The 27298-nt window shown below is 37.4% G+C and overlaps 1 protein-coding gene across 2 annotated transcripts in view; it reads left to right on the top strand.

Annotated features, from left to right (window-relative positions):
* Nucleotides 1-1335: 1335 nt before the first annotated feature.
* Nucleotides 1336-27298, top strand: part of MAGED1 (MAGE family member D1) — a 71253-nt gene continuing 45290 nt past the window's right edge. Inside the window, exon 1 of one of the 2 annotated variants that reach the window (XM_068532995.1) lies at nucleotides 1336-1405. The gene's annotated coding sequence lies outside the window, so the exon portion shown is untranslated. The remainder of the gene's footprint in view (nucleotides 1406-27298) is intronic. The other variant, XM_068532996.1, reaches the window with a different exon arrangement.

Genomic DNA, 27298 nt, shown 5'->3' on the forward strand with positions numbered 1-27298 from the left:
GCAAGGTCCTTCTTTGTCTGGTCTCTTCTTGCATCCAGGCTTCATCTCTCATCACTGCTTCTTTCACACCACACTTCAAATCCACTGTCATTCTTCCTTTTCATTCATCCATTCAATCATTTATTCAACATTAAACCAGCCTTTATTGAGCACCCTCTAGGAGATAAGGTCTATTTTAGGTTTTTAGTATTCACCAGTCAATTGGATAGCCATAGTTGCAACACTGTCTTCTCTTTACTGATTATTATTGTCACATTATAGTGCTGCTAGTTGTTTATGTGTTCATTTCCCCCACTGGTTGGAGGGTCTTGAAATCCAGGACTATGTCTTATTCTTCTTTATATGGACAATATCAGGAACAGAACCTTACACTGAGTGGTTGTTCAAAATCTGTTGGCTGAATGACAAAATATGAGTCAAATGTTGAAATGAACTATACAAATACTAGCAAAAGTAAGGACCTTGTGCCATCCCCCGTCATTGCCTTGACCACATTTTGGTCATTTACTCATTCCACAAACATTTATAATCACCTATTTTATGCTATACTCTTATGTGTTTAAATGTCGCCTTTAGCCCCTAGGCTGTGGGCTTCTAGTGTGATGCCTCTGGGTATAGAATAGTGTTTGGTACACTTGTGGGTTTATTGAAAATAACCACAAAAGAGGAGGCCTGGGGTACAGATTTTGGGCCCAGAAGAGCTTTCTAGTGGTAATGACAATAGTTAACTCAATATTGAACTTTTAACCAGAGTAAGGATTATTCTTATTATTGAAACTTTTTATCAAATTATCATTGTCTTCATTTTCGGGGGGAATATACAAGTATACAAGAACGCTTTCTAAATGAGTTCACTTTTATTTATTTGGAAATTTGAGTATGGCACGTAACTCTCTGGATACCATTCCAAGACAAAAATGATTCAGATTAAGAATTTTTAAAAATCTTGAAATCGAAGTATGCCACTAATAAACATGAATTTATTATTATTTTTTTAATGCCAGGAAGCAGTAAATCAGTATCGTAAATACGTAACTGTAGACATCCGAGAGTTAAGGGACTAAGGGTAAGGGAGGTATTTGAAAGTCTGAATCAGGAAGGCGAGGTGACAAATTGGATACGTAGAGTTTGGCGGAGATGCTGCAGTTCCTGGGATGACTAGGGCTAGGATTTGTAGAAAGTTACTGATTCCCTCTTCCAGACATTTGACGTCACTATCCGGGTTCCCATCTGGTGAGAGAACCATTGAGATACAGTATTTCAAGAGCTTGCTAGAGAGGAACAGGAAGTTGTCTGGAGTGAAGGCGGGGGGAGGGTGTGGCTGCCCGGGCTAAAGCTTCCTCCAAACAAAAGAAAATAGCACTTCCGGTCACGCCATCGTCGCGTCGCGGCGTTCTTCATCAAGGTGAGTGTAAAGAAAGGGACTGGTAATTTTCACAAGTGAGTCCGCAGACACCTCAGGGACGGTTTCCTCCTTGCTTCAACACGAGGTGGAAAGAATTTATCCCCAGGGTACATTGAAGGATGTTTCTGACGCTTGTGGTTCCGATCGCGCACTCTCTCCTCTCTCTTACGCCTCGAGAGATGGCTGGCCGTCATCCCCTCCCCCTTCTGACTCTCGTGGTCCTTTTATCCCTGATTATTCTTCACTTCTCCTCTTTATCCCGAATCCTCTAACCAATCTTTCTGAGCTTGGGTCATTCCCTCTACCACCGATTTCTTTCCTACCTCTTACTCCCACCTTCCACCCCGCCCCGCTCTTAGCCTCAGAACTTTTGCTACCTCCTTCCCCCACTCTGAACCTACATTCTTCCTTCTTTTTACTTTCGACCCCAGTATTTTACTCGCCCTGAAGACTTATGATCTCTTCTGTGCCACTCCTGCAGAGGCCGGTGAATTATATACTTTCTAAAATCAGACGTGACTTCAATTTCAAGGGCAAGGCTGTTTTTTGTTCTTTTTAAAAATAAGAAAAGGAGCAGAAATTTTAGAGCTCTCAGAGACAGGAACTTGTTCAAATTATGTCCTTTTATTTATTTATTTTTTACCCAAAACGAAATCACATATCAGGTATTGCACTGGTTTCAGCCCTCCACTCATGATATTTAAAAAAATTTTGGTATACAATTGAATCCCCAAATTTTTAGAGTGGCAAACATAGTGGATTTTGCCTATAATTTGGTGTCAGCTTTAGAGGGTGGAAGCTTTCCCATCCCCTTTAGAATTTCTCACAGAGCAGAAATGGTTGACAGATATGACATCCAATCACAAATTTATCGTTTCATATGAGTTCGGTTTATTATGTAAATCTTTTTCTGGTGTCCAGTAGCAACATTGAAGAGCAAGTTGGCAGAATTTTCAGACAGAGATTTTTTTCTAGGAGCTTCGCATGTATTGTCTATTTGGTGCAGTATGAACTTTGTCTTTTTTTTTCATTTGTTGCAATGTGAAATATATTTTTCTGCTCCGTTTATCATGTGTAATTTGTCTTGCGAGAATATTCATTAATTATCACAATTTATTATTTCAATTCTTTACCCAAGGGAGAGGAAATGATCATTAAATTTATAATGAGTGTCAGGGATTTTTCAGGCTCTAAAGAGGAATTTAACCAGACATCTCCTTGAACAAGCAACTTATTCCCTCTTCCTCCTGTAGCTAATGTGTTAGGCTTGCCAAAATAAGAGATGATTCTTTTTTCTAGGCCAGGTATAATATTCAGTTCTTTAACAAGGAGACTGAGGTTTCATGACACCAAAACACTTAGGAACTTTTTCAAAGGGTATTGCTGATGTCTGTTTATTCTCTATTCAAATCATAATTACACAGCATTTAAATATCACACTAGCTTTAACCCACTGGGTGTGCATCCATCCATCCATTCATTCAAGAGTTTTTTTATTGAATAGCTGTTATATGCCAGACAGTGTTTTAAGCACTGAGGATACAACAATGGAAAATAAAAACAAGAACAAAGTCCTTTAAACTACTCGAGAGACAATAAGTGAGTATATAATAAATATATAATAGGTTGTGATGGGGAGGCTGTACTATGTTAGATAGGATGGTCAGGAAGGCCTCCCTGGTATCGTGACATTTGAGCAGAAACCTAAAGGAAGAGAGAGCACAAACTATACAGTTATTAGTGGAAAAATAGGGTATATCTGTGACAGTGTCTCTGCATTTGTTGGTCACTCTGCTTCCAACATTCCCTCTCCTCCCCTCTGCTTGTGGTCACTTTACTGCATAGCATTAATGCACCACTCTGCATACTCAGATGATCTAATCTGTCCACGTAAATTCCCCATATTCTCTTCTGCTTGGCTAGCTTCTTCCTACCATTTAAGTGAATTGTCAGTTATCAGCCCCTCTAGGAAGACGTATCTCTGTCTCTATCCTCACCTCTTCCTCAATCTGTTTATTTGTGGTGCATTGTGTGCTGTCCTACAGCATACTTGCTTTCCTCTCTCACTGCTCTTATCACTGTGTGTTCATAATATGTTGCCCATAAATGTTTGGTATGGTAAATTGAAATGAATTTAGTGGCTCCCTAATTAATGTTCAAAACCACTCTCTAAAGTCAGTATCATCATTGTCATTTTCCTGATGATAAAACCAAGACTCAGGTGGATAGTAACTTGCTAACTAATAAAACCAAGTTAGTAACTTGCTAACTAATAAAACCAGGACTCAGGTGGATAGTAACTTGGTAGTGGAGTTAATGGAGTTAAGGTCTGTCAGACACTCAGTCCTGGCCTGGTCCTCTCTTCCTCTGTCTCTTTTCATTAATGAGAAATAGAAAATACACAGAATATTTTATTTTATTAGAAATAGTCTGGGTATAAAAATTTCATTTTGTAAGTTTCCTTTCACAAGTCAGATTATATCAGGTGCTTGATTTACTTCCTAGTTATAAATATTAAGAACTGAGAGGTGTGATTACTCTTTTTACTTGAATATTTTTTAATAAAATATTTAAACGAGCATAAGTTGAAAGAAGAGTACAATGAATACTTTTATACTCTGAACCTAGATTCAACAGTTGTTAACTTTTGCCATATTAGCTCATTATTCACTGACTTGCTCACTATTCATCCATCCAATTTTTTTAAAATTGAAGTATAATGTTTCATCTATTTTTTGATCTATTTTGGCTGAACCATTTGAGATTTGCAGGCATTATTTTTAAGTAAACTTAAATACATGCAGAAAGGTGCACATACAAGTGTACAGCTCAAAGCATTTTCACCCCTGTGTAACCTACCATATGATCTATCAATTCCACTCCTGGGTATATATCCAGAAAAAATGAAAACACTAGTTCGAAAAGATGCATGCACCCCAGTGTCCATAGCACCACTAATTACAATAGCCAGGATATGGAAGCAACTCAAGTATCCATCAACAGATGAATGGATAAAGATGTGCTGTATATATACAATGGAATATTACTCAGCCATAGAAATGAATGAAATTCTGCCATTTGCAGCACTGTGTATGGACCTGGAGAATATTATGCTTAGTGAAATAAGTGAGACATAAAGACGAATACGTTATGGTATCACTTATATGTGGAATCTAAAAAATAATACAAATGAATGTATATAGCCAAACAGAAACAGACTCAGAGATATAGAAAACAAACTAGTGGTTACCAGAAGGGAGAGGGGCAAATTACAGGTATGGGATTAACAGATACAAACTACTATGTATAAAATAGATAAGCAAGGAGGATATGTTGTATAGCACAGGGAATTATAGCCATAATCTTGTAATAATTTTTAATGGAGTATAATCTATAAAAATATTGAGTCACTATGCTGTACACCTGAAACTAATATAATATTGTAAGTCAACTATACTTCATTTAAAAAAAATAGAAAATGATCAGTATTTGAAATCCCTTGAATGTATTCCCTACCAGTCACAAACTAAACTCCAAATTAATCACATCTTGGCTTCTATCACTGTATAATAATTTTGCCTGTTTTTGGACTCTATAAAAATATAATAGTATAGTATGTATTTTTTGGTGTTTGACCTCTTTGGCTTAAGATTTTGTTTTTGAGATTGATCCAGGTTATTGGGTATAGTAGTAATTCCTTCATTCTTATTGCTGTGTATTCCATTGTGTGAACATACCACAATTGATGGGCATTTTGTTTTTTTACATCTTTGGCCTGCAAATAGTACTGTAAACATTCTAGAACATGTCTTTTGGTGATAATATGTACAGCTTTCTGTTGAGCATACACCTAAGAGTAGAATTGATGAATCACAGGTTATGGATAAGATTAGCTTTAGTAGATACTGCCAATTGGTTTTCCAAATTGGCTGTACTAAAAAACTCCTAATAGAAAATTTTAAGAGTTCCATTTACTCTAGAATATTGCCAACACTTGTCATTGTGTTGTCTTTCTAAGGAAAAAAATAAGTAGCCATTCTAGTGGTTATTAATGGTACCTCATTGTGGTTTTAATTTGCATATCTCTGGTGATAAATGTGTGTCTTTTCATGTTTGTTGGCCTGGGTATCTTTTTTTTGAGGTGCCTGTTCAAGTCTTTTCACCACTTTTTCTCTTGGACTATCCTTTTCTTATTGATTTGTAGGAGATCTTTCTATATTAAGGATGTGAATACTTTGTTAGCTCTATTGCAAATCTCAGTTGCTTGCATTTTCAGTCTCTTAATGCTGTCTTTTGATGAACTGAATACAGGCACACCTTGGTTTGGTTCTAGACCATTGCAATAAAGTGAATATCACAATAAAGCAAGTCATATGAAATTTTTGGTTCCCAAGTACATATAAAAGTTAATTTTGCACTATGCTGTAGTATAGTAAGTATGCAATAGCGTTGTCTAAAAAACAGTGTACATACCTTAATTAAAAGATACTTTATTACTAAAAAAAGTTAACCGCCATCTGACAACACAGGGTTGCCACAAACCTTTAATTTGTAAAAAATGCAATATCTGTGAGGCGCACTAAAACAAGATATGCCTGTATCTCAATTTTCATATTGTTCAATTTATAATTTTTCCCCTTCATGAGTAGTGCTTGTTTGTCCTGGTTAAGAAATCTTTGCCTTTCCCAAGGTCATGAAGATATTTTTCTATGTGGTGTTATTGTTTAATCTCATTTATATTTCCAATTCATTTGATATTCATTTTATTGTATGTTGCCAGTATGAGTTGTGGATATGGGTAAAGGCCCATTGTTTTGTTGTTGTTGTTGAAACGGACATACAGTCAATCCAATACCACTTATTGAAAAGATCATCCTTTCCCTCCTATAGTGTCATCACCTTTTTCATAAATCAAATGGTTAGGTTTTATGTGAGGGTTTGTTTCTGGATTCTGTTCATTTTGGTTTCTCTATTCTTGTGTGAGTACCACTGTCATAATTAATGTAACTTTATAATGTATCTTATATATGGTCAGCAAGTCCTACAGTTTAGCTCTTTTTCTTCAATAATGCTTTGGTTATTCTTCGCCTTTTGAATTCCAATATAGATTGTAGAATCAGCTTGTGAATTTTCACAAAAATCCTTCTTGGCATTATGATTGAGATACCACTTTAATAGATGAGTTTGAAGAGCACATATGGCACTTTCCCCATAAATATCTCAGTGTTCATCTCCTAATATTAGGAACATTTTGTAAATAATTTAATTGCCATTATCTCACTAAGAAAAATTAACAATAATTCCCTAATATCATCTAATACCTACCTACTCCATTTTCAAATTAATTTTTTTCCACACAACTATTTTGTACTTGGTATTTAAAACCATCAGCCAACGTAACGTGTTTTTTTTTTTTTAACATCTTTATTGGAGTATAATTGCTTTACAATGTTGTGTTAGTTTCTGCTGTATAACAAAGTGAATCAACTATATGTATACATATATCACCATATCCGTTCCCGCTTGCATCTCCCTCCCACCTTCCCTAACCCACCCCTCTAGGTGGTCACAAAACAGCGAGCTGATCTCCCTGTGCTGTGCAGCTGCTTCCCACTATCTATTTTACATTTGGTAGTGTATATATATCAGTGCTGCTCTCTCACTTCGTCCCAGCTTACCCTTCCCCCTCCCCGTGTCATCAAGTCCATTCTGTACTTATGCGTCTTTATTCCTGTCCTGCCCCTAGTTTCATGAGAACCATTTTTTTTAGATTCCATGTACATGTGTTAGCATACGGTATTTGTTTTTTCTTTCTGACTTACTTCACTCTGTATGACAGACTCTATGTCCATCCACCTCACTACAAATAACTCAATTTCGTTTCTTTTTATGGCTGAGTAATATTCCATTGTATATATGTGCCACATCTTCTTTATCCATTCACATGTCAGAGGACACTTAGGTTGCTTCCATGTCCTGGCTATTGTAAATAGTGCTGCAATGAACATTGTGGTACATGACTCTTTTTGAATTATGGTTTTCTCAGGGTATATGCCCAGTAGTGGGATTACTGGGTCATATGGTAGTTCTATTTATAGTTTTTTAAGGAACCTCCATACTGTTCTCCATAGTGGCTGTATCAATTTACATTCCCACCAACAGTGCAAGAGGGTTCCCTTTTCTCCATAGCCTCTCCAGCATTTATTGTTTGTAGATTTTTTGATGATGGCCATTCTGACTGGTGTGAGGTGATACCTCATTGTAGTTTTGATTTGCATTTCTCTAATGATTAATGATGTTGAGCATCCTTTCATGTGTTTGTTGGCAATCTGTATATCTTCTTTGGAGAAATGTCTATTTAGGTCTTCCGCCCATTTTTGGATTGGCTTGTTTGTTTTTTTGATATTGAGCTGCATGAGCTGCTTGTATGTTTTGGAGATTAATCCTTTGTCAGTTGCTTCGTTTGCAAATATTTTCTCCCATTCTGAGGGTTGTCTTTTCGTCTTGTTTATAGTTTCCTTTGCTGTGCAAAAGCTTTTAAGTTCCATTAGGTCCCATTTGTTTATTTTTGTTTTTATTTCCATTTCTCTAGGAAGTGCCTCAGAAAGGATCTTGCTGTGATTTATGTCATAGAGTGTTCTGCCTGTGTTTTCCTCTAAGAGTTTGATAGTGTCTGGCCTTACATTTAGGTCTTTAATCCATTTTGAGTTTATTTTTGTATATGTTGTTAGGGAGTATTCTAATTTCATTCTTTCACATGTAGCTGTCCAGTTTTCCCAGCACCACTTATTGAAGAGGCTGTCTTTTCTCCATGGTATATTCTTGCCTCCTTTATCAAAAATAAGGTGACCATATGTGCATGGGTTTATCTCTGGGCTTTCTATCCTGTTCCATTGATCTATATTTCTGTTTTTATGCCAGTACCATATTGTCTTGATTACTGTAGCTTTGTAGTATAGTCTGAAGTCAGGGAGCCTGACTTCTCCAGCTCTGTTTTTCTTTCTCCAGATTGCTTTGGCTATTCGGGATCTTTTGTGTTTCCATACTAATCGTGAAATTTTTTGTTCTAGTTCTGTGAAAAATGCCATTGTTAGTTTGATAGGGATTGCACTGATTCTATAGATTGCTTTGGGTAGTATAGTCGGTTTCACAATGTTGATTCTTCCAATCCAAAAACATGGTATATCTCTCCATCTGTTTGTAGCGTCTTTAATTTCTATCACCAGTGTCTTATAGTTTTCTGCATACAGGTCTTTTGTCTCCTTAGGTAGGTTTATTCTTAGGTGTTTTATTCTTTTTGTTGCAGTGATAAATGGGAGTGTTTCTTTAATTTCTCTTTCAGATTTTTCATCATTAGTGTATAGGAATGCAAGAGATTTCTGTGCATTAGTTTTGTATCCTGCTGCTTTACCAAATTCATTTATTAGCTGTAGTAGTTTTCTGGTAGCATCTTTAGGATTCTCTATGTATAGTATCATGTCATCTGCAAACAGTGACAGGTTTACTTCTTCTTTTCTGATTTGGATTCCTTTTATTTCTTTTTCTTCTCTGATTGCTGTGGCTAAAACTTCCAAAACTATGTTGAATAATAGTGGTGAGAGTGGACAACCTTGTGTTGTTCCTGATCTTACAGGAAATGGTTTCAGTTTTTCACCATTGAGAATGATGTTGGCTGTGGGTTTGTATTATATGGCCTTCATTATGTTGAGGTAAGTTCCCTCTATGCCTACCTTCTGGGGGCTTTTTATAGTAAATGGGTGTTGAATTTTGTCAAAAGCTTTTTCTTCATGTATTCAGATGATCATATGGTTTTTATCCTTCAATTTGTTAATATGGTGTATTGCATTGATTGATTTGTATATATTGAAGAATCCTTGCATTCCTGGGATAAACCCCACTTGATTATGGTGTACGATTCTTTTAAGGTGCTGTTGGATTCTGTTTGCTAGTATTTTGTTGAGGATTTTTGTATCTATGTTCATCAGTGATATTGGCCTGTAGTTTTCGTTTTTTGTGACATCTTTGTTTGGTTTAGGAGTGTTCCTCCCTCTGCTATATTTTGGAGGAATTATAGGTGTTAGCTGTTCTTTAAATGTTTGATAGAATTCGCCTGTGAAGCCATCTGGTCCTGGTTTTTTGTTTGTTGGAAGATTTTTAATCACAATCTCAATTTCAGTGCTTGTGATTGGTCTGTTTATATTTTCTATTTCTTCCTGATTCAGTCTCAGAACGTTGTGCTTTTCTAAGAATTTGTCCATTTCTTCCAGGTTGTCCATTTTATTGGCATTTAGTTGCTTGTAGTTATCTCTCATGGTCCTTTGTATTTCAGCAGTGTCAGTTGTTACTTTTCCTTTTTCATTTCCAATTCTGTTGATTTGAGTCTTCTCCCTTTTTTTCTTGATGAGTCTGGCTAATCGTTTATCAATTTTATCTTCTTTAAGAACCAGATTTTAGTTTTATTGATCTTTGCTATCATTTCCTTCATTTCTTTTTCATTTATGTCTGATCTGGTCTTTATGATTTCTTTCTTTCTGCTAACTTTTGGGTTTTTTTTTTTTCTTCTTTCTCTAATTGCTTTAGGTGTAAGGTTAGGTTGTTTATTTGAGATGTTTGTAGTTTCTTGAGGTAGGATTGTATTGGTATAAACTTCCCTCTTAGAACTGCTTTTGCTGCATCCCATAGGTTTTGGGTCGTCGTGTTTTCATCGTCATTTGTTTCTAGGTATTTTTTGATTTCCTCTTTGAATCTTCAGTGATCTCCTGGTTATTTAGTAGTGTATTGTTTAGCCTCCATGTGTTTGTAATTTTTCACATTTTTTCCTGTAATTGGCATCTAGTCTCATAGCGTTGTGGTCAGAAAAGATACTTGATACGATTTCAATTTTCTTAAATTTACCAAGGCTTGATTTGTGACCCAAGATATGATCTATCCTGGAGAATGTTCCATGAGCAATTGAGAAGAATGTGTATTCTGTTGTTTTGGGGTGGAATGTCCTATAAATATCAATTAAATCCATCTTGTTTCATGTGTTATTTAAAGCTTGTGTTTCCTTATTTATTTTCATTTTGGATGATCTGTCCATTGGTGAAAGTGGGGTGTTAAATCCCCTACTATTATTGTGTTACTGTTGATTTCCTTTTTTATGGTTGTTAGCATTTGCCTTATGTATTGAGGTGCTCCTATGTTGGGTGCATAAAAACTTACAAGTGTTATATCATTTTGGATTGATCCCTTGATCATTATGTAGTGTCCTTGTTTGTCTCTTGTAGTTGTCTTTATTTTAAAGTCTATTTTGTCTGATATAAGAATTGCTCCTCCAGCTTTTTTTTTGATTTCCATTTGCATGGAATATCTTTTTCCCTCCCCTTAGTTTCAGTCTTTATGTGTCCCTAGGTCTGAAGTGGGTCGCTTGTAGACAGCATATATGCAGGTCTTGTTTTTGTATCAATTCAGCCAGTTTATGTCTTTTGACAGGAGCATTTAATCCATTTAAATTTAAGGTAATTATTGATATATATGTTCCTATTACCATTTTCTTCATTGTTTTGTGTTTGTTTTTGTATGTCTTTTTCTTCTCTTGTGTTTCCTGCCTAGAGAAGTTCCTTTAGCATTTGTTGTAAAGCTGGTTTGGTGGTGCTGAAGTCTCTTAACCTTTGCCTGTCTGTAAAGGTTTTAATTTAACCGTCAAATCTGAATGAGATCCTTGCTGGGTAGAGTAATCTTGGTTGTAGTTTTTTCCCTTTCATCACTTTAAATATGTCCTGCTAGTCCCTTCTGGCTTAGAGTTTCTACTGTAAGATCAGCTGTTAACTTTATTGGGGTTCCCTTGTATGTTATTTGTTGCTTTTCCCTTGCTGCTTTGAATAGTTTTTCTTTGTATTTAATTTTTGATAGTTTGATTAATATGTGTTTTGGCGTGTTTCTCCTGAATTTATCCTCTATGGGACTCTTTGCACTTCCTGGACTTGATTGCCTATTTCCTTTCCCATATTAGGGAAGTTTTCAACTATAATCTCTTCAAATATTTTCTCAGTCCTTTTCGTTTTCTCTTCTTCTTCTGGGACCCCTATAATTCAAATGTTGGTGTATTTAATGTTGTCCCAGAGGTCTGTGAGACTGTCCTCAATTCTTTTCATTCTATTTTCTTTATTCTGCTCTGCTGTTGTTATTTCCACTATTTTATCTTCCAGGTCACTTATCCTTTCTTCTCCCTCAGTTATTCTGCTATTGATTCCTTCTAGAGAATTTTTAATTTCATTTATTGTGTTGTTCATCATTGTTTGTTTACTCTTCAGTTCTCCTAGGTCCTTGTTAAACGTTTCTTGTATTTTCTCCATTCTATTTCTAAGATTTTGGATTATTTTTACTATCATTTCTTGAATTCTTTTTCAGGTAGAATGCCTATTTCCTCTTCATTTGTTTGGTCTGGTGGGTTTTTACCTTGCTCCTTCATGTGCTGTGTGTTTCTTTGTCTTCTCATTTTACTTAACTTGCTGTGTTTGGGGTCTTCTTTTTGCATGCTGCAGGTTCATAGTTCCTGTTGTTTTTGGTGTCTGCCCGCAGTGGGTGAGGTTGATTCAGTGGCTTGTGTAGGCTTCCTGGTGGCTGGGACTAGTGCCTTTGTTCTTGTGGGGGCGGCTGGATCTTGTCTTTCTGCAGTGTTGCGTCCGGTGGTGTGTTTTGGGGTGTCTGTGAACTTAGTATGATTTTAGGCAGCCTCTCTGCTAATGGTTGGGGTTGTGTTCCTGTCTTGCTAGTTGTTTGGCATGGGGCATCCAGCACTGGAGTTTGCTGGCCGTTGGATGGAGCTGGGTCTTAGCTTTGAGACAGAGATCTCTGGGAGAGCTCTTGCTGATTGATATTACATGGAGCCGGGAGGATTTTGGTGGTCTAATGTCCTGAACTCGGCTCTCCCACCTCAGAGGCTTAGGCCTGACACCAGGCCAGAGCACCAAGACCTTGTCAGCCACACGGCTGCTGAATCAACTAGCCCTGAAAATGGATGGCACTGGAGCGTGGGGCCCACACCCTCCATTGCTGGCAGACGGAGAGTGTGGGAGAGGTCAGGGGTGATGATGCAGTGTCCTAACGTGTTTTTATATTTCTTAAGATTTTATTGTCATCATTTTCTATATTTTATTAAACTTGTTATATGTGTAGTACTTTTCAATTCATTGCAGTCATTATTTCTTCTATTGCTCAAACTGTCGAGTTTGGAAGGAGCCAGTTGGAACTCTTTCACATTGGCTTGTGTTTTTTTTTTATTGTTGAAATTTTCAAATAGATTTAAAGTAGAAAATAGTAAAACACACACACACACAGAAAAACCGTGCCTGACTCTATTCCTAAGCTTCAACAATTAATACTATTTTGCCAATTTTGTTTGATCTTTTCTCCTCACCCACTTTTTTCACTGGGACATATTAAAGCAATCCCAGACATCCTGTCATTGCACAGATAAATAACTCATTCTGTATCCCTAACTCATAGGTGCGTTATATAAGGAACCAGTAGGCCATTATATTTACCTAATAAGATTAACAATAATTCTTTATATTATCTAATGCTCAGTCCATATTCAAATTTCCATGATTGTCTTAAAAATGTCTATTTACAGTAGCTCTGTTAAATATATATCCAAAGGCCATTTATTGCTACTGGATGTTTTTCTCTTGAGTCTCCTTTCCTGTAAATCCTCTATACACCCCACCCCCCCAATTTTAAAGACCATTGATTTATTGGAGAAACGAAATCATTTGTCTGATTGACAAATGGATTTAGATGATTGCTTCTTTGAGGTGGTTTTTATTGTGTTTCCCCCTCCCCATATTTCCTGTTCACTGGCATTTAGAGCTAGAGGCTTGAGTAGATTCAGTTTAATTATTTTTTAAGGGAAAGAATCATTTCAGGCAGTGTTACACACTTTTGCATTTCATCATGTGTCATTTTATCTTTTTAACTGATGCTGGGATTGATTTGTGTTTGCAGGTGATCTCAGCCTGATACCTCCACTGTAGCATTTCCTACCACCCTCTCTCCTGTTGATTTTAGCAGCCATTGAAGATAATTGTCTAATTCATTATTTCAGTAGTGGTTGGAAAGTAGTGGTCTAATTCTAGCACTCATTCTGCATTTGTTAGCTGGGATTATTTTATAAAGGAGACCTTTTCCTTACCAGGTATCTTTTTCATCCTGAAATATGTTTCATGAAAAGAAAGTCAAGAGTTACAAACAGAAATAGACTCACAGACATAGAAAACTAACTTATGGTTACCAAAGGGGATAGCAGGGTTGGGGGGAGGGAGAGATAAATTAGGAGTTTGGGATTAATGTATGCATACTACTATATATAAAATAAGTAAACAACAAGGACCTACTGTATAGCACAGGGAACCATACTCAATATCTTATAAAAACCTATAATAAAAAAAAAACCTATAATGGAAAAGAATCTGAAAAATTATGTATATAATATATATATATATACACTTACACATACGTGTGTGTAAATGAATCGCTTTGCCATACACTTGAAACTAACACAATATTGTAAATTAACTATACTTCAGTTAAAAAATGAGTTAACGTTAAGAAACAAAAGGATAAATACTTTTTTTATCATTTATTAATTTTCAGAGAATTGGTTTGCTAGAGACCTTCATTGTTTAATATCATTAGGAATACATGGATTTGTATGTATTTAATGTGTATCCATTGTGATTAAAAAATGTTTTTTTACTGTGGTTTACAATATTGTGTTAGTTTCATGTACAGCAAAGTGATTCAGTTACATTTTTATTCAGATTATTTTCCATTATAGGTTATTACAAGATAGTGAATATAGTTCCCTGTGCTATACAGTAAATCCTTGTTACTTATCTATTTTATATATAGTAGTGTGTATCTATTAATCCCATACTCCTAATTTATCCCTCCTCCCCCCACCCCTTTCCCCTGTGGTAATTTTAAGTTTGTTTTCTATGTCTGTGAGTCTGTTTCTGTTTTTTTTAATTTATTTATTTTTATTTTTATTTTTGGCTGCATTGGATCTTTGTTGCTGAGTGTGGGCTTTAGTTGGGCGAGTGGGGGCTACTCTTCGTTGCGGTGCGTGGGTTTCTGATTGCAGTGGCTTCTCTTGTTGGGGAGCATGGGCTCTAGGCATGCGGGCTTCAGTAGTTGTGGCTCGCGGGCTCTAGAGCACAGGCTCAGTAGTTGTGGCGCACGGGCTTAGTTGCTCCACAGCATGTGGGATCTTCCCAGACCAGGGCTCGAACCCATGTCCCCTGCATTGGCAGGTGGATTCTTAACCGCTGTGCCACCAGGGAAGCCCTGTTTCTGTTTTGTAAATAGATTCATTTGTATTATTTTTTAGATTCCACCTATAAGTGATATCATATGATATTTGTCTTTCTCTGCCTGACTTACTTCACTTAGTATGATATTCTTTAGGTCCATCCATGTTCCGGTGGCAATATTTCATTTTTTAAGTCTGAGCAGTATTCCATTGTATATAAATACCACATCTCTTAAGCCAGTGGTCTGTTGATGGGCACTTGGGTTGCTTCCATGTCTTGGCTATTGTAAATAGTGCTGATATAAGCATTGGCATGCATATATTTTTTTGAATTAGAGTTTTCGTCTTTTCCAGATACATGCCCAGGAGTGGGATTACTGGATCATAGGTTAGTTCTATTTTTAGTTTTTTAAGGAACCTCTGTACTATTTTCCATAGTGGCTGCACCAATTTACATTCCCACCAACTGTATAGGAGGGTTCCCTTTTCTCCACACCCTCTCCAGTACTGATTATTTGTAGCATTATGATTTTTTTTGATGCTCAAATTGTGCCATTTAATTTAATTTAATTTATTTATTTAAAAATTTTTTTATTTTTATTTTTTTAATTATATTTTTATTTATTTTATTTATTTGGCTGTGTTGGGTCTTCATTGCTGCACTTGGGCTTTCTCTAGTTGTGGCGAGTCGGGCTACTCTTTGTTTTGGCGCATAGGCTTCTTATTGCACTGGCTTCTCTTGTTGCGGAGCATGGGCTCTAGGCACGCGGGTATCAGTAGTTGTGGCATGTGGGCTCAGCAGTTGTGGCTCACGGGCTGTAGAGAGCAGGCTCAGTAGTCATGGCACACGGCCTCAGTTGCTCTGCAGCATGTGGGATCTTCCTGGACCAGGGATCGAACGCGTGTCTCCTGCATTGTCAGGTGGATTCTTAACAACTGCGCCACCAGGGAAGTCCTATTTATTTATTTTCTTAAATTAATTTTTATTGGAGTATAGTTGCTTTACAATGTTGTGTTAGCTTCTACTGTACAGCAAAGTGAATCAGCTATACGTATACATATATCCCCTCTCTTTTGGATTTCTTTCCCATTTAGGTTACCACAGAGCATTGAGTAGAGTTCCCTGAGCTATACAGTAGGTTCTTATTAGTTACCTATTTTATACATAGTGTCAACAGTGTACATATGTCAATCCCAATCTCCCAGTTCATCTCACACCCCCCTTGGTGTCAATACATTTGTCCTCTACATCTGTGTCTCTATTTCTCCTTTGCAAATAAGATCATCTATACCATCTTTCTCGATTCCCCATAAATATACGATATTTGTTTTTCTCCTTCAGACTTACTTCACTCTGTATGACAATCTCTAGGTCCATCCATATCTCTACAAGTGACCCAATTTACTCCTTTTTATGGCTTAGTAATATTCCATTGTATATACATACCACATCTTCTTTATCCATTCCTCTGTTGATGGACATTTAGGTTGCTTCCATGTCCTGGCTATTGTAAATAGTGCTGCAATGAACATTGGGGTGCATGTATTTTTTGAGTTATGGCTTTTCTCTGGGTATATGCCCAGTAGTGGGATTGCTGGGTCATATGTTAGTTCTATTTTTTAGTTTTTTAAGGAACCTCCAGACTGTTCTCCATAGTGGCCGTGTCAATTTACATTCCCACCAACAGTGCAAGGTTCCCTTTTCTCCACACCCTCTCCAGCATTTATTGTTTGTAGATATTTTTTGATGATGGCCATTCTGACTGGTGTGAGATGATACCTCAGTGTAGTTTTGATTTGCATTTCTCTAATACTTAATGATGTTGAGCACCTTGTCATGTGTTTGTTGACCATCTGTATGCCTTCTTTGGAGAAATGTCTATTTATGTCTTCTGCCCATTTTTTGATTTGGTTGTTTTTTTTTTGGTATTTAGCTGCATGAGCTGTTTGTATATTTTGGAGATTAATCCTTTGTAAGTTGCTTTGTTTGCAAATATTTTCTCCCATTCTGAGGGTTGTCCATTTGTCCTATTTATGGTTTCTCTTGCTGTGCAAAAGCTTTTAAGTTTAATTAGGTCCCATTTGTTTATTTTTATTTTTATTTTCATTACTCTAGGTGGTGGGTCAAAAAAGATCTTGTTGCATTTTACATCAAGCAGTGTTTGCCTATGTTTTCTGCTAAGAGTTTTACAGTGTCTGGCCTTACATTCAGGTCTTTAATCCATTTTGAGTTTATTTTTGTGTAAGATGTTAGGGAGTTTTCTAATTTCATTGTTTTACATGTAGCTGTCCAGTTTTCCCAGCACCACTTGTTGAAGAGGCTGTCTTTTCTCCATTGTGTATTCCTACGTCCTTTGTCATAGATTAGGCGACCATAGGCATGTGGGTTTATCTCTGGGCTTTCTATCCTGTTCCATTCGTCTATATATGTTTTTTTGTGCCAATACCATACTGTCTTGATTACTGTAGCTTTGTAGTATAGTCTGAAGTCAGCGATCCTGATTCCTCTGGCTCTATTTTTCTTTCGCAAAATTGCTTTGGCTATTCGGCTTCTTTTGTGTTTCCATACAAGGTATAAAATTTTCTGTTCTAGTTCTTTGAAAAATGCCATTACTAATTTCATAGGGATTGCATTGAATCTGTAGATTACTATGAGTAGGGTAGTCATTTTCTCAGTTATTTTTTTAACACCTTTATTGGAGTATTAATTGTTTACAATGGTGTGTTAGTTTCTGCTTAATAACAAAGTGAATCAGCTATACATATACATATATCCCCATCTCTCCTCCCTCTTGATTCTCCCTCCCACCCGCCATATCCCACCACTCTAGGTGGTCACAAAACACCGAGCCGATCTCCCTGTGCTATGTGGCTGCTTCCCACTAGCTATCTATTTTACATTTCGTAGCATATATAAGTCCATGCCACTCTCTCACTTCCTCCCAGGTTACCCTTCACCCTCCCTGTGTCCTCAATCCATTCTCTACGTCTGCGTTGTTTTTCCTGTCCTGCCCCTAGGTATTTGAGGACCATTTTTTTTTTGAGATTCCATATATATGTGTTACCATACGGTATTTGTTTTTCTTTTTCTGACTTACTTCACTCTGTTAGACAGTCTCTAGGTCCATCCACCTCACTACAAATAACTCAATTTCGTTCCTTTTTATGGCTGAGTAATATTCCATTGTATATATGTGCCACATATTCTTTATGCATTAATCTGTCGATGAACACATAGGTTGCTTCCCTGTCCTGGCTATTGTAAATAGAGCTGCAATGAACACTGTGGTACATGTCTCTTTTTGAATTATGGTTCTCTCAACGTATATGCCCAGTAGTGGGATTGCTGGGTCGTATGGTAGTTCTATTTTTAGTTTCTTAAGGAACCTCCATACTGTTCTCCATAGTGGCTGTATCAATTTACATTCCCACCAACAGTGCAAGAGTGTTCCCTTTTCTCCACACCCTCTCCAGCATTTATTGTCTGTAGATTTTTTTATAATGGCCATTCTGAGTGGTGTGAGGTGATACCTCTTTGTAGTTTTGATTTACATTTCTCTAATGATTATTGATGTTGAGCATCCTTTCATGTGTTGGCAATCTGTATATCTTCTTTGGAGAAATGTCTGTTTAGGTCTTTTTCCATTTCTGGATTGGGTTGTTTGTTTTTTTGATATTGAGCTGCATGAGCTGCTTGTATATTTTGGAGATTAATCCTTTGTCACTTGCTTCGTTTGCAAATATTTTCTCCCATTCTGAGGGTTTTTTTTTTTGTCTCGTTTATGGTTTCCTTTGCTATGCAAAAGCTTTTAAGTTTCACTAGGTCCCATTTGTTTATTTTTGTTTTTATTTCCATTTGTCTAGGAGGTGGGTCCAAAAGAATCTTGCTGTGATTTATGTCATATAGTGTTCTGCCTATGTTTTCCTCTAAGAGTTTTACAGTGTTTGGCCTTACATTTAGGTCTTTAAGCCATTTTGAGTTTATTTTTGTGTATGGTGTTAGGGAGTGTTCTAATTTCATTCTTTTACATGTAGCTGTCCAGTTTCCTCAGCACCACTTATTGAAGAGGCTGTCTTTTATCCATTGTATATTCTTGCCTCTTTTATCAAAATAAGGTGACCATATGTGCGTGGGTTTATCTCTGGGCTTTCTATCCTTTTCCATTGATCTATATTTCTGTTTTTGTGCCAGTACCATACTGTTGATTACTGTAGCTTTGTAGTATAGTCTGAAGTCAGGGAGCCTCATTCCTCCAGCTCTGTTTTTATTTCTCAAGATTGCTTTGGCTATTCAGGGTATTTTGTATTTCCATACAAACTGTGAAATTTTATGTTCTACTTCTGTGAAAAATGCCGTTGGTAGTTTGATAGGGATTGCACTGCATCCATAGATTGCTTTAGGTAGTATAGTCATTTTCACAATGTTGATTCTTCCAATCCAAGAACATGGTATATCTCTCCATCTGTTTGTATCATTTTTAATTTCTTTCATCAGTGTCTTATAGTTTTCTGCATACAGGTCTTTTGTTTCCTTAGGTAGGTTTATTCCTAGGTATTTTATTCTTTTTGTTGCAGTGGTAAATGGGAGTGTTTCCTTAATTTCTCTTTCAGATTTTTCATCATTAGTGTATAGGAATGCAAGAGAATTCCGTGCATTAATTTTGTATCCTGCTACTTTACCAAATTCATTGATTAGCTCTAGCAGTTTTCTGGTAGCATCTTTAGGATTCTCTATGTATAGTATCATGTCATCTGCAAACAGTGACAGCTTTACTTCTTCTTTTTCGATTTGGATTCCTTTTATTTCTTTGTCTTCTCTGATTGCTGTGGCTACAACTTCCAAAACTATGTTGAATAATAGTGGTGAGAGTGGACCACCTCGTCTTGTTCCTTATCTTAGAGGAAATGGTTTCAGTTTTCCAACATTGAGAACGATGTTGGCTGTGGGTTTGTCACATATGATCTTATTTATGTTGAGATTAGTTCCCTCTATGCCTAGTTTCTGGAAGGTTTTTATCATAAATGGGTGTTGAATTTTGTCAAAAGCTTTTTCTGCATCTATTGAGATGATCATATGGTTTTTCTCCTTCAATTTGTTAATATGGTGTATCACATTGATTGATTTGCGTATATTGAAGAATCCTTGCATTCCTTGAATAAACCCCACTTGATCATCATTTTCTCAATATTGATTCTTCCCATCCAAGAACATGGTATATCTCTCCATCTCTTTGTGTCATCTTTGATTTCTTTCATCAGTATCTTATAGTTTTCTGCATACAGGTCTTTTGCCTCCTTAGGTAGGTTTATTCCTAGGTATTTTTAAATTTTTGTTTCAGTTGCAAGTGGGATTTTTTCCTTAATTTTTCCTTCTGATCTTTCGATGTTAGTGTATAGGAGTGCAAGAGATTTCTGTGCATTAATTTTGTATCCTGTGACTTTACCAAATTCATTGATTAGCTCTAGTAGTTTTCTGGTGGCATCTTTAGGATTTTTTATGGATAGTTTCATGTCATCTGCTAACAGTGATAGTTTTACTTCTTCTTTTCCAATTTGGATTCCTTTTATTTCTTTTTCTTCTTTGAATGTGTGGCTAGCCTTTCCAAGACTATGTTGAATATTAGTGGTGAGAGTGGAGAGACATCCTTGTCTTGCTCCTGAACTTAGAGGAAACGCTTTCAGTTTTTCACCATTCAGCATAATGTTTGCTGTGCTTTTGTCATGTATGGCCTGTGTTATGTTGACGTAGGGTCCCTCTATGCCCACTTTCTGGAGAGTTTTTATCATAAATGGGTGTTGAATTTTGTCAGAAGCTTTTTCTGCATCTAATGAGATGATCACATGGTTTTTATTCTTCAGTTTGTTAATATGGTTTTATCAGATTGATTGCTGTATGTTGAAGAATCCTTGCATCCCTGGATAAATCCCTCTTGATCATGGTGTATGATCCTTTTAATGTGTTGTTGGATTTTGTTTGCTAGTATTTTGTTGAGGATTTTTGCATCTATGTTCATCAGTGATATTGGCTTGTAATTTTCTTTTTTTGTGATATCTTTGTTTGGTTTTGGTATCAGGGTGATGGTGCCTCATAGAATGAGTTTGGGAGTATTCCTCCTTCTGCAATTTTTAGCAGAGTTTGAGAAGGATACGTGTTAGCTCATCTCTAAATGTTTGATAGAATTCTCCTGTGAAGCTGTCTGGTCGTGGAGTTTTGTTTTTTGGAAGATTTTTTTTTTTGACTGTTTTGGGCGTTCATTGCTGTGTGCGGGCTTTCTCTAGTTGCGGTGAGGGGGGAATACTCTTCGTTGCAGTGCGCGGGCTTCTCATTGCAGTGGGTTCTCTTTATTGCAGAGCACCGGCTCTAGGCCCATGGGCTTCAGTAGTTGTGGCACACGGGCTCAGTCTTTGTTGCTCACGGGCTCTAACACACAGGCTCAGTAGTTGTGGCACACGGGCTTTGTTGCTCCACGGCATGTGGGATCTTCCTGGACCAGGGATCAAACCTGTGTCCCCTGCATTGGCAGGCAGATTCTTAACCACTGTGCCATCAGGGAGGTCTGTAGGTTGTTTATTTGAGATTTTTCTTGTTTCCTGAGGTAGGCGTGGATTGCTATAAAGTTCCATGTTAGAACTGCTTTTGCTGCATCCCATAGGTTTTGGGTCGTCATGTTTTCATTGTCATTTGTTTCTAGGTATTTTTTGATTTCCTCTTTGATTTTTTCAGTGATCTCCTGGTTATTTAGTAGCATATTGGTTAGCTTCCATGTGTTTGTTTTTTTTTTTACAGTTTTTTTTTCCCTGTAATTGATTTCTAATCTCATAGTGTTATGGTCAGAAAAGATGCTTGATACGATTTCAATTTTCTTAAATTTACCAAGGCTTGATTTGTGGCTCAAGATGTGATCTATCCTGGAGAATGTTCTGTGTGCAGTTGAGAAGAAAGTGTATTCTGCTGCTTTCAGATGGAATGTCCTATTAATATCAATTAAGTCTATGTGGTCTAATGTGTCATTTAAGGCTTGTGTTTCCTTATTAATTTTCTGTCTGGATGATCTGTCCATTGGTGTAAGTGGGGTGTTAAAGTCTTCCGCTATTATTGTGTTACTGTCGATTTCCCCTTTTATGGTTGTTAGCATTTGCCTTATGTATTGAGGTCCTCCTATGTTGGGTGCATAAATATTTACAATTTTTATATATTCTTTTTGGATTGATCCTGTGATCATTATGTAGTGTCCTTCCTTGTCTCTTGTAACAGTCTTCATTTTAAACTCTATTTTGTCTGATATGAGTATTGCTACTCCAGCTTTCTTTTGATTTCCATTTGCATGGAATAGCTTTTTCCCTCCCCTTAGTTTCAGTCTGTATGTGTCCCTAGGTCTGAAGTGGGTCTCTTGTAGACAGCATACATACGGGTCTTGTTTTTGTATCCATTCAGCCCGTCTGTGTCTTTTGATTGGAGCATTTTATCCATTTGCACTTAAGGTAATTATCAATATGTATATCCTTATTACCATTTTCTTAATTGCTTTGGGTTTGTTTTTATAGGTCTTTTTTCTTCTCTTGTGTTTCACTCTTAGGGAAGTTCCTTTAGCATTTGTTGTAAAGCTGGTTTGGTGGTGCTGAATTCTGTTAGCTTTTGTTTGTCTGTAAAGTTTTTAATTTATCCGTCGAATCTGAATGAGATCCTTGCTGGGTAGAGTAATCTTGGTTGTAGAAATTGTGCCTTTTTAGAAATTACGAGTCCTTTTTGTTTGGTTCCTGTGTCATTTTCACATGATTTCATTAGATCTTGACTTCACTGCTCTCTGATATATTTTCAACTCATCATGTATACTCCCTGCTCCAGCCCTGGAATCAGTCATTTTGCAAGGAATTGTGTATTCTTTCAGTAGGGATTGGTACTTAGAAAACAAGACGTGAATTCTCAGGGGATTTGTTTTTGTTTTTCAGTCCTGCTGCCTGACCTTTTTTTATGCCGTTTTCCTCACTATTTTGAACACATTTGAATGACTCCATCAGCATTCCATTGAAAATTTGCTGAGCATGACTTTTATTTGTTTATGTACTCATTCATTCAGCAAAAATGTATGGAACACTTACAACCAGGTATATGGTCTTATGTTCAGTGCAGGAGATGTGAAGGTAAACCTGACTGGTTTCCAGTCCTTGATGAAGATTCATTATTGTGGGGATATGAGTAAATAAACAGGCAATGTCTAAAGACTATGATCAGTACTATGGTGGACATAGGCAAGTGGGATTGACAGTCTGTGGGAGCACAGAGCGGGCATCTGAAAATGCTTTGGAAAGGGGAGATAATGGCTGATATTGGATGAGTAGAAGAAGTATGAAGGTGGAGGAGCCATGAAGGATGTTCCAGTCAGAGGAAGCTGGAAGAGGCAGTGGGATCTTGATGTATTCAAGGAGAGGTATGTATGTAGTTAGTTATAAGTGGAACATAAATTTTATGTAGGGGAGGAAAGACAAAACTGGAGACATGGATGGGGGCCAGGACATTGAGAGCCGCAGAGGTCAGGTCAGAGAACTGGGATTTCATTCTGAAGGGTATGAGGGAGAAGTAATGCAGTTGTCTTAAGCAGATGAGATATATAATCACCCCTGTGATGTACTGATGATGCATTGGGTGGTGGATGGGAGTGGGGCAGTATGAGAATGGTAAGGAGGAGAGAGGTGTAACTGTCAGGAGAGAGATAATGTCATGTTACAGTGCACTTTAGATGTGTGTGTGATATGTGGGAGAATTGTGTGTGTGTGTTACAATAGGTTATAATATACATACCATAGGTTATATATACACACACAATAGGTTATATATATTATATATACGGTTGTATACAACCGGTTATGTATAAAACACATAATATATAATGTATATACATATATACATACACATAACTTTCCCACATACCACACACATGTATAGAATAATATATAATATATACAAAATAGATCTGTGCATATACATGGATGTAGTGTTGTGTGTCTATAATTCTGTTTGCTCATGTATATCCAGGGGCCGTCTCATTGCCACAGGTCTAAAACAGAGAATATTTCAGTGGAGAAACATCCCCCAAGGAAAGCTGAAGAGTGGGAAAGGGCTAGCAAAGACCGTCTCCTTGACCAAACTTTAGTCATGTTCCTTTGAGCCCTCTTTTCAACTAAACCTCATCCTTGGGCATTGTCTTTGGCCTGCTTAGCTCAGTTTTAGAAAGGATCCTGCTAATTCGATTTAGCCAGAATCCCCCAACCCTTGCTTGATATTTCAACACTCTGGTCTGCCTTCAGCAAGAATCCCAAGTCAGTTTAGCAACCATCACCTTGGTCTTGACGTTTCCTTTTAGTAATTTTCTATAGCTCCTTGGCTATATATCCCCAGCTGTCTTTACTGTACTCAGAGTTGAGTCCAATCTCTCTCCCCTATAGGAATAATCTTGACACCTATCACAATAGTCCTCAATAAAGTCTTTCTTACCGTTTTAACAAGTGTCAGAATAATTTTTTCTTTAACAGGCCACACCAAAACTTTTGCCTATTGTGCTCTTCCTCTTCAAAGCTCCACCAGTTGGCACCGAGGCCCAGTTGTGTATCCTTGAGTAATCTGAGAATTCCTCTTCCTCCTCTCCTTCCTGGGATTTAAGGGTATGAGGGGGAGTGAGGTGATTTTTTTTCAGCTTCTCCCAGAGGTTAGAATGTAGCTTTAACAGTTATCTCTGGGAGGGTGGAATGATGATTGAAGATGCTTATCTCCTTTTATGTGTTTCTCTGTGCCAGGCACTGTTGTACACTAATGAACATGTATTGCACTTCTTTTTTAAAACTACTATCTTAAACTTTTAAAAATATAAAATGTGAAATTTATCTACATGGATATATAACATGTGGATTTGAGAGGGTTCTGTTAGGTTAAGGATTTAGGGGAAACCAGGGCAGTGAGCGTGTATGGATCAGTGCATTGATGAAGGCTAAAATACAGCAAGCCAGTAGTGTAATTGGCGAAAGTGTTGATGAAGTGAATGTAGACTACTGTGTCAAGACTCTTGTCTGTGAAAAGTAGAATAGATAACAAATGGTATATATATATTTTTAGGATGAGAGATTTGAGCATGTTTATATGTTCTGCAGAGGAGGAGCTAATAAAAACAGAGGTTATTGAAAATACAGGAGAGAAAGGGGGTAACTGGAGAAGCAAATGTGGAAAAGATGTGGTATAGAGAATACGTGGAAGGACTGGCCATGAACAAGAGAAAGGGCATCACTTCTGATATCAGAGTTAAAGAGGGTCAGAAAGGCTTGTTTGTGAGGTTTTGGAAAGGCAAGAGATTAAGGGAGTTTCTTTCTTGCCCCAATATAGTCTCTCTGAATAAGGCAGTAAGGGCATTCTGGAGTGTGAGAGGGGATGACCAGGAGCCAGAGGAAAGAGGAAGAAGGTTGCACCCTTCTTTGGGGAATGAGCGAAGATTGATGGGTAGTAATGAACACCTCTCTGAGCTGGAAATAAAATGTTTTTAGTCTTGTCCTTTTTTCCAGGTGTGTTTGGCTGCCAAAAAGTGGGAGCAAGGAAGGGAAACATTGGGTTTGATTTTAGACTTGTGAATGTGTGATGATGATTTTGGGTGGTGGGAGGTTTGAGGGGCTAAGTAGATTATTGAGGTTACCGATGAGATAACTTCAGGTTATAGACCATGGGATTTAGTATCATCAGGAAAAAGTGTGTTCTCAGGAGGATTCTGTAGAACCAGAGGAGAAGCTGTGTGAATATGTGGGTGGGTGTCAGTGAAGCTGTGTGGAGATTTCAAAGCTCAGAGTGGATGTTAGATAGAGGTGGAATGGCAGACAAGAAATCATGGTCAGAGTAAGATACAGGAGCTTAAGATTTCAGAGGGAAAGTAGTTCTGGATGATGAGAAGGTTCCGTGGGTGGGTGAGTTGGAGTAGAGGAGGTCAAGGAACTGTGAAGCTGGGGTGATGGACAAGTTAGCCATGAGATCATCAAAGATAGTAGGAAAGGTTTAGGGTGTAAGAGTAGAGAGGAAGGTGAGAAAGATGCTCTTTTGTGGAAGAAGGGGTGAGTGTAGCTAAGAGGCACATGGCATGACAAAGGAGTGAGGATTTTTACAGAAGGGAGGAAGAGTTAGGGAATGGAAGCAGAAATGGCCAGCGTAAGTAGTTGCTCTTAACCAGCTTTGCAGCAGATCCCTTGGATAGTCCTGGCTTTGTTTCAACTTTGTCGTTACTTCACAAACCTTATTTTATTTTTTATTTTTGCCAATAACCAGGGCCAAGAAAGGACTGGTGGTACAATCTTGAATGTAAGGGGAGCTAAGATAGCATTCTATTCACTGATTCCTGTACCTGGAGGGACTTGAACAACTTCCCTTAGCAACTTTAAGGGAAATGGCACTGCTGGTAAGACCCTGGCCTGCCCAGGCTTCCCTTTCCAAGAATCCTATTGTAAATGAATGTGGATAACCAGTCCCCATAGCTTTTACAGAGGGGTGGATGCTTTTTATGTCATTCCTTATCTCAGAAAGGTTGAGAACACGTGCTCTTAGGGGATGCTTTAAGGGAGTTCCATAGGGAGGCCTGAATTCTTTCTTTTCTTTTTTTTTTTAATGTTTTTCGAATTGTGCAATATAACAAAAATACCAAAAGTTGCATAAAATGTAAATGTACACTAAAATGAATAATTATAAAGTAAACACCCATAAAAGAACCTTCCAGGACCAAATATAGAGCATTGCAAGTTATCCAGAAGCCTCGTCTTATCCCTGTTTCTCTCCCAGAGGTAACCATTTATCCTGACTTGCCTTTTATGGTAATCATTTCTTTGCCTGTGTATACAGACACATGTGCACACACACATCTGTCTATACATTCTACTGTTTATGGACATTTGGATTGCTTTCAGTTTTTGGGTATTGTGAACGGTACTGCTGTTCTTATATATGTCTCCTGTTCCACATGTGCTTGAGTTTCTCTAAGATATATATCTGGGAGAGGGATTATCTGGTATTAGTTTATGCATATTTTCAGCTTTACTAGATAATGGGAAATTGATTTTCAAAAGGATTGCATCAATTTTAGCTCCCACTTAAAGTATATGAGGATATATACCTTGGTTCTTTTCTCCCCCAGTCTTGAGGCCAGAAAACTATGGCTCAGAGATGATCAGGGATAGCCAGGACTTGTAATTTGCTGTGGATATGGGGGTCTTGGTTACTATTTCACATTTCTCTTGGAACAGTTGCCCTTAGCTGCTTCAGTAGGAGAACCTTGGTTTGGTCCTATCTTTTCCAGAATTTCTAGGCCCAAGAATTGGGCCCTAGAATTGAGTGTGGTTGCTCAGCCTTTGAGGCCATTTGAGAATGAAGACGGCTGGGTTAGCATCCTACAATGCTCCTCTTTCTTGGATGGTCCAAACAATTGATCTTAGCAATTAGCCAGCGGTTCTGTGGATGGGCTCTGACTCAGTTAACTCTTCCTCAAACTCAAGGGTCAAGAACCAGAACCAGGAAATGATCAGAGATAATTAGCATCTATGGATAGCAGAATATGAAGACTGGGGTAGTGGCTTAGATG

Source organism: Eschrichtius robustus, chromosome X (genome assembly GCF_028021215.1).
Source record: "Eschrichtius robustus isolate mEscRob2 chromosome X, mEscRob2.pri, whole genome shotgun sequence".
Lineage (NCBI taxonomy): Eukaryota > Metazoa > Chordata > Mammalia > Artiodactyla > Eschrichtiidae > Eschrichtius > Eschrichtius robustus.